We start from the raw sequence: 6,528 nt of genomic DNA, 5'->3' as shown, positions 1-6,528 counted from the left end.
GGGGGAGAGGGGGACCAGAAGGGTTTGGGATGAGAGAGAAGCAGAGAGAAATGAAAAGAAGGGAGGACCTGGGGCCCTAGCGAGGAGGCAGGAAGCGTGAGAGCGGGTCCCCCAGCTCCCCTGGCTTCTCATCCCTCCTTGCCAGTGCTTAGAGGTCCCATCGGCCCCGAGTGAGTGCAGGCTGGGCCTGAGCAGGTGTGGATGCCACTAATCTGATCTCCATTATGGGCTAAGCCGGCTCAGCCCTGGAGGATGCAAAGGCGACAATGATACAGCCCCTACTTAAGCGCTGGCTCAGACCGGAAGTGGGAGGGAGATCTGGAGGTTGGTTCGACTGGATCCGGCCCTCTCCTCTCTAACTGCACCCAAGTTGGGGGGGGGGGGAGCCAGTAACTCTATATGCCAACTGCATTATCTGTGTGTGTGTGTGCCCATGCCCTTGTGCATGCTACGTGCTAGCAGGCAGAACTAGGGCTTTAACCCAGAGCCTCGCATTGTCCCTTAGCTTTTTCAAGGCTGGTGCTCCACCACTTGAGCCACAGCTCCACTTCTAGCTTTTTGCTAGCTCCTGGGAGAAAAGAGTGTCACTGACTACCGTGCCCCCTGGCTGGCTTTGAATTGCAGTCCTCCAGATCTCAGCCTCTCCTGAGTACCTACAGCGTACAGGGACAAGCACCAGGATTTTTTTGCTATTGTTTTTGCAGCACTGGGGCTTGAGCTCAGTGCCTGCATCTGGCTTGGTAGGTGATCTAATCTTTGAGAAGGACTCCCCATCTCTCTTTTTTTTCAGTTTTGATTAATTTTCTAATAGAGTCTTAAAAGGCTGGTCTCAAATGATGATCCTCCTCCCCATTCTTCCTGTAGAAGCTGGGATCCCAGGTGTGAGTCACTATGCCTGGCTGGTTGATTGAGATGGAGCCTCATTGCCTGGCCTTCCCTTGAACTGTGTTCCTCCAGCTTTCTGCTTCCCAAGTAGCTGGGAATAACAAGTTTGTACTATTGTCCTTGTCCTCAAAACTCCTTTTTTTTTTTTTGCCAGTCCTGAGGCTTGAACTCAGGGCCTAAGCACTGTCCCTGAGCTTCTTTAGCTCAAGGCTAGCACTCTACCACATGAGCCATAGCACCACTTGTGGCCTTTTCTGTTTATGTGGTGCTGAGGAATCGAACCCGGGGGGTTCATGCATGCTAAGCAAGCATTCTACCACTAAACCATATTCCCAGCCTCATAACTCTATTTTGCTGAGTCTGAGTGGGAGTTCAAAATCCATCTCCACTCATGGATCAGCTGTGTGCAGTCCCATTGTTGAAAGGACAGAGACACAGAGATGACTTGACTTGACATGACCTGCCAGATCAGGAGTGGAGATGGTGGCAAACATGTCGTTTTAAAGGTTGGCATTCTATTACTCGAGTAGTAGTGTGGTTATAAAGCTCCACTTCTAGCTTTTTTCTGGTTCACTGGAGATCAACATCTCATGGATAGACTTTCTTGCCTGCACTGACTTGGAACTATGGTCCTCAGATCTCAGCCTCCTGAGTAGCTAGGATGATAGGTGTGAGCCCCCGTGCCTGGCTTGGAGTAAACGTGTATTGCCCTGAATGAGCAGAGAACGTGTAAAAGCAATAACCAGGGACTGCAAATGTAATTCAGAGGTCGACCTCTTGTTGGCATGTGTTGAGCTTTATCCCCAGCACCACACATACAAAATGATACCTAGGGTGTGGTATACAGTAGGTACTCAGTTTTGCTTTCTTGTGTGTGTGAGGTGGGGTATGTGTGGTACTAAAGATGTGACGTTGGGGCTGGGAAGGTGGCTCAGTGGTAGAGCGCTTGCCTTGCATGCATGAGGCGCTGGGTTCCATTCCTCAGCACCACATAAGCAGACTAAGCCAGAAGTGGCATTGTGGTTCAAGGGGTAGAGTGCCGGCCTTGAGCTGAAGAGCTGAGGGACAGCGCCCAGGCCCAGAGTTCAGGCCCCACGACTGGGCCCTCCCCCCCCCAAAAAAAAGATATGACCTTGTGCAAACCTTCATAAGTCCTTCAGAATTGAGACTCAGTTCTAAACTTTTCAACGTGGGAAAAAAGCCTTGTGAATGTTCAACGTTGGGGAGAATTACCTGGAAGTTTTCCACATAAAAATGTTTTTAAAATGTCTGTCCAAGCAGACTCTCAGCACATGTTTCTGCTATTGGTGTGATATGAATGTTGGGTGGTGGGGTGTAGTTCTGTAGAGCATGTGTTGCTGCACCTGTGATAGGCATTACTAATCAATCCTGGAGCCTCAGAGTACCCCTCCTGAGTGATTCCCCAAGACAGGATGGAGGTACAAAGCTGACCTTTTGTGTCTTTCTGCCTACTCCATCTTGCATGGTCCTGGGGCTGGAACCCCAGCCTATCAGATGCGGCCAAGCTACCACTGAGTCACATCCTAGCCTAGTTATCCCTTTGATTAGAGCTAGGCACAGTTGGCCCATGCCAATATTCCTTGTTATCGGGAAGCTGAATGAAGGAGGAGGATTGCTTGGGCCCAGGAGTCAAAGAGCTAACCCCATGCTAGGACCATAGTGAAGCCAAACAGCTCTAAATTTAAACAGATTGAGGTTTCGCATTGAGTTTCTCCTTTCAAGATCTGTCTGTATCATGAAGAAGAATGATACCTTGAAGTGTTTCTCCCACAGTGCCTGGCACTGGATCATGCTCAAATGGGGCACACTGGTGGCTAATAAAGGATGAGGCGATGGTGACGGGTGGGACAAACCCGCCTCTCCTTCCCACGCTTGTGCCCATGGCAGACATTACTAACAGATCCCAGAATGTTTCCCAGCTGTCGGCACATGTAGCTTTAGATCTTTTTGCAGGCTACTGTGCCCAAATTTTGGAATTCGCCATCAACTAGAGAAGGTGCCCAGAAGCATTAAAATGGCATATCTGAGAATACAAAGCTGGCAAATGTTAGAGCCGGTGCCAGCATTGGTTGGCAGTAGGTGTTGGAAATAGAGACTCTGGATCAGGAAAACTCATACACAAATCTGTCATTTCTGTGAGCCATTTATATGCTGCATGGCCTGGGTCTGGGGCAGTGTTTAAAACCAGCTGTGTTCTCAGCTTCCTCGTGTACTGGGCATGGAGGTGGGATGGGGAAGGAACATCTTTTCAGTATGGTTATGAATGAGAAAAGAAAAAAGTGATGCACGTAGAACGTTTCACAGTGCCAGGTGTGCAGTAGTGCCCAATATTTGGGCAATAATGGTATGGCTTTTTGAGTAAGATAAGGCTAGAATAAGGGCTGGGAATGTAGCTTAGTGGTAGAGTGTTTGCCTAGATTCCTCAGTACCATATAAACAGAAAAAGCCAGAAGAATCACTGTGGCTCAAGTGGCAGAGTGTTAGCCTTGAGTGAAAGAAGCTCAGGGACAGCGCCCAGGCCCTGAGTTCAAGTCCCAGGACCAGCAAAAAAAAAAAGGAAAAAGAAAAGCTAAGCATTGGTGGCTCACGCCTGTCATCCTAGCTACTCAGGAGGCTGAGATTTGAGGATCACGGTTCAAAGCCAGCCCGGGCAGGAAAATCTGTGGGACGCTTATCTCTAGCCACAAGAAAACTGGAAGTGGCTCTGTGGCTCAAGTGGTAGGGCACTGGCCTTGAGCTTAAGAGCACAGGGACAGCGCCCAAGCCCAGAGTTCAAGCCCTACGACCAAAAGAAAAAAAAAAAAGAAAAGAAAAAAAGAAAAGAGGAAAGGAAAAGAAAAGAAAGAAAAGGCTAGGATGAGGCTCACCTGCTGGGTGTTGGCATTTCTGCGTCCCTGACAGACACTGCTAATTGAGCACAGAAACCTTTCCCACAGATAGGAAATGTGGCTTCTAATCTAGCCAATTACTTTCAGTTTTCTTTTTCTTTTTCTTTTCTTTTCTTTTTTTTTGTCAGTCATGAGGCTTGAACTCTGGGCCTGGGCGTGCTACTGCTTGAGCCACAGTGCCACTTCCGGTTTTTTAGTGGTTTATTGGAGATAAGAGTCTCACAGACTTTTCTGCCTGGGCTGGCTTTGAACCCTGATCCTCAGATCTCAGCCAGCTGAGTAGCTAGGATGACAGGCGTGAGCCCCTGTGCCCAACTCTTTCTATCTTGTTCCCCCTCCCCCCACTTTTTTTTCCTTCTTCTTCTTCTTTCCACTAGGGTTTTCAGAAGGCGAACCTATTTGCCAGCGACATCATAGAAGATAAAGGGGTGTTGTTGCTTACCTTCTCGAGTCCATGACAGACATTACCAATCAATCTCTCTACAGGACCCTTCAGATATTCATTACCAAGCATTTTTACTTTGCCGTAACGTAAAACAAAGCCTCAAGGACATAAGGAGAAGCCGAGCATTATATATATATATATATAACATATATATATATTATCTATATGTCTAATCCTAGCTACCCAGCTGATAGAGCTTGGGAGAATCAGGGTTTGAGGCCAGGTCAAGTACAAGATGCCTGAGCCCCCATTCCCACCCCATCTTAAACAATAACGAGGCATGGGAGGATACACCTGCATTCCAGCCATTAACAAGAAGCATAAATCGGATTGTGGTTCCGGCTGGCTTAGAAAAGTGAGAGCCTATTTCAAAATTAACAGCAAGGAGGGCTGGAGACGTGGCTCAAGTGGTAGAGTGCCTTTTAGCAAATGAGAAGTCCTGAGTTCAAATCCCAGTCCTAACAACCGAAGAATATAAAGAACCTATTTGTTGAGTGGTGAAAGCCAACTCAGTTATCTGTCACGTGTCATAATTGGGGGAATTGGCGGCACAGTCTAGTTTAGAAAGGCAGAACTTTATTTTTTTTGGGGTCCGGTCGTGGGGCCTGAACTCTGGGCCTGGGCGCTGTCCCTCAGCTCTTCAGCTCAAGGCGAGCTCTCTACCACTTGAGCCACAGTGCCACTTCCGGCTTTTTTCTTTTTGTTTATGTGGTGCTGAGGAATGGAACCCAGGGCCTCATGCATGCAAGGCAAGCGCTCTACCACTGAGCCACCTTCCCAGCCCCCAAGAATGTACTTTATTGTTATTATAGAAATGATATACAGAGGGGTTACATTTACATGTGTCATGTAATAAGTAGAAAGGTGTACCTTTTTTTTTTTTTCTCTCTGTTGTGGGGCTTGAACTCTGGGCCTGGACGCTGTCTCTCAGCCCTGCAGCTCAAGGCGAGCATTCTAACCCTTGAGCCACAGCACCACTTCTGGTTTTCTGGTGGTTCATTGGAGATAAGTGTCATGGATTTTCTTGCCAGGGCTGGTTTTAAACTATGATTCTCAGATCTCAGCCTCCTGAGTAGCTAGGATGACAGGCGAGGGCCACCATTGCCCGGCAGAAAGGCATACCTCTGAGGTCTAGTGCCACCCCCAAAGTGCTGTGTGACCTCCCAAGTTTTTTAACATCTCTGAGCCTCAGATTCCTCATCAGTCTAACTGTGTATTTGTGGGAATTCAATAGCAAGAAGCATAAAAAAAAATACTGCACAGGTTGTACAAGAGAGGCTCACACCTGTAATCCTAGCTACTCAGGAGGTTGAGTTGGAAGCCAGTCCAGGCAGATAAATCCAAGAGATTCGTATCTCCAATTAACCAGAAAAAAAAAGCAGAAAAAGCCAGAACTAGTAACTTGGCTCAAGTGATAGAGCACCACCCTTAAATGAAAAAGCTAAGCAATAGTACTTAGGCCCTGAGTTCAAGTCCTAGGACCAGCATACTCATTCACACACACACACACACACACACACACACACACACAAAAAAAAACACTTTCCAAGTTTTGGTGGCTCACACCTGTCATCCTAGCTACTCCTGAGGCTGAGATCTGAGGATCACGATTCAATCCCTGTCCAGGCAAGTCTGTGAGATGCTTTCTTTCCAATTAACCACCAGAATATCAAAAGTAGAGCGATGGCTCAAAGTGGTACAATGCTAGCAAAACAAAAAGGCTCATGGACAGTGCCCAGGTCCTGAGTTCAAACCCCAGGACAGACAAAAAAATACAAAAGCATGGGGCGTGGTTCAGTGGTAGAGCACTTGGCTAGCACGTGCGAAGCTCTGATTTTCATCCCCTGCAGTGCACGCATGCACGCACACGCGTGCGCACACACACATTAAAAATAAACCTTAAAATCAAGCAACCTATATAAACAAACTGTCATGTGTTGGCTTTATCCTACAAAGTCTTGGTTTTAATTTTGAAAAATATCAGTGAACATATGGCATTAATATATTAACCCTAAATCCATGTCCATAGGTATAAAAAACACAATGCTCTTTCTTCCTTTTTCTCTTTTTAAAATCCAAGCAAAGTCAGGCAAACAGCACAGGCATACAAGCCCTGCTACTTAGCCTGAAGACAGGAGAATTGGAAGCTCAAGGTAGCCCGGACAACGTAGCAAAATCAATCTCAAGGGAAAAAACAATCTTGTTAGGGCACTAAACCGAGACTCCCCACCCTTTTTTATCTGTCAGTTGTGGGGCCTGAACTCTGGGTCTGGGCGCTGTTCCTCAGCT

The 6,528-nt window shown here is 47.3% G+C and overlaps 1 protein-coding gene across 1 annotated transcript in view; it reads left to right on the top strand.

Moving 5' to 3' along the window:
• Znf653 (zinc finger protein 653) overlaps nt 1-6,528 on the top strand; it is a 39,246-nt gene that overhangs the window by 32,244 nt on the left and 474 nt on the right. The gene's annotated exons all lie outside the window — the stretch shown is intronic.

The sequence above is a fragment of the Dipodomys ordii genome, unplaced genomic scaffold (genome assembly GCF_000151885.1).
Source record: "Dipodomys ordii isolate 6190 unplaced genomic scaffold, Dord_2.0 Scaffold180, whole genome shotgun sequence".
NCBI lineage: Eukaryota > Metazoa > Chordata > Mammalia > Rodentia > Heteromyidae > Dipodomys > Dipodomys ordii.
Note: the sequence above shows the minus strand (reverse complement) of the source record. Positions and strands in the feature narration are given on the sequence as shown.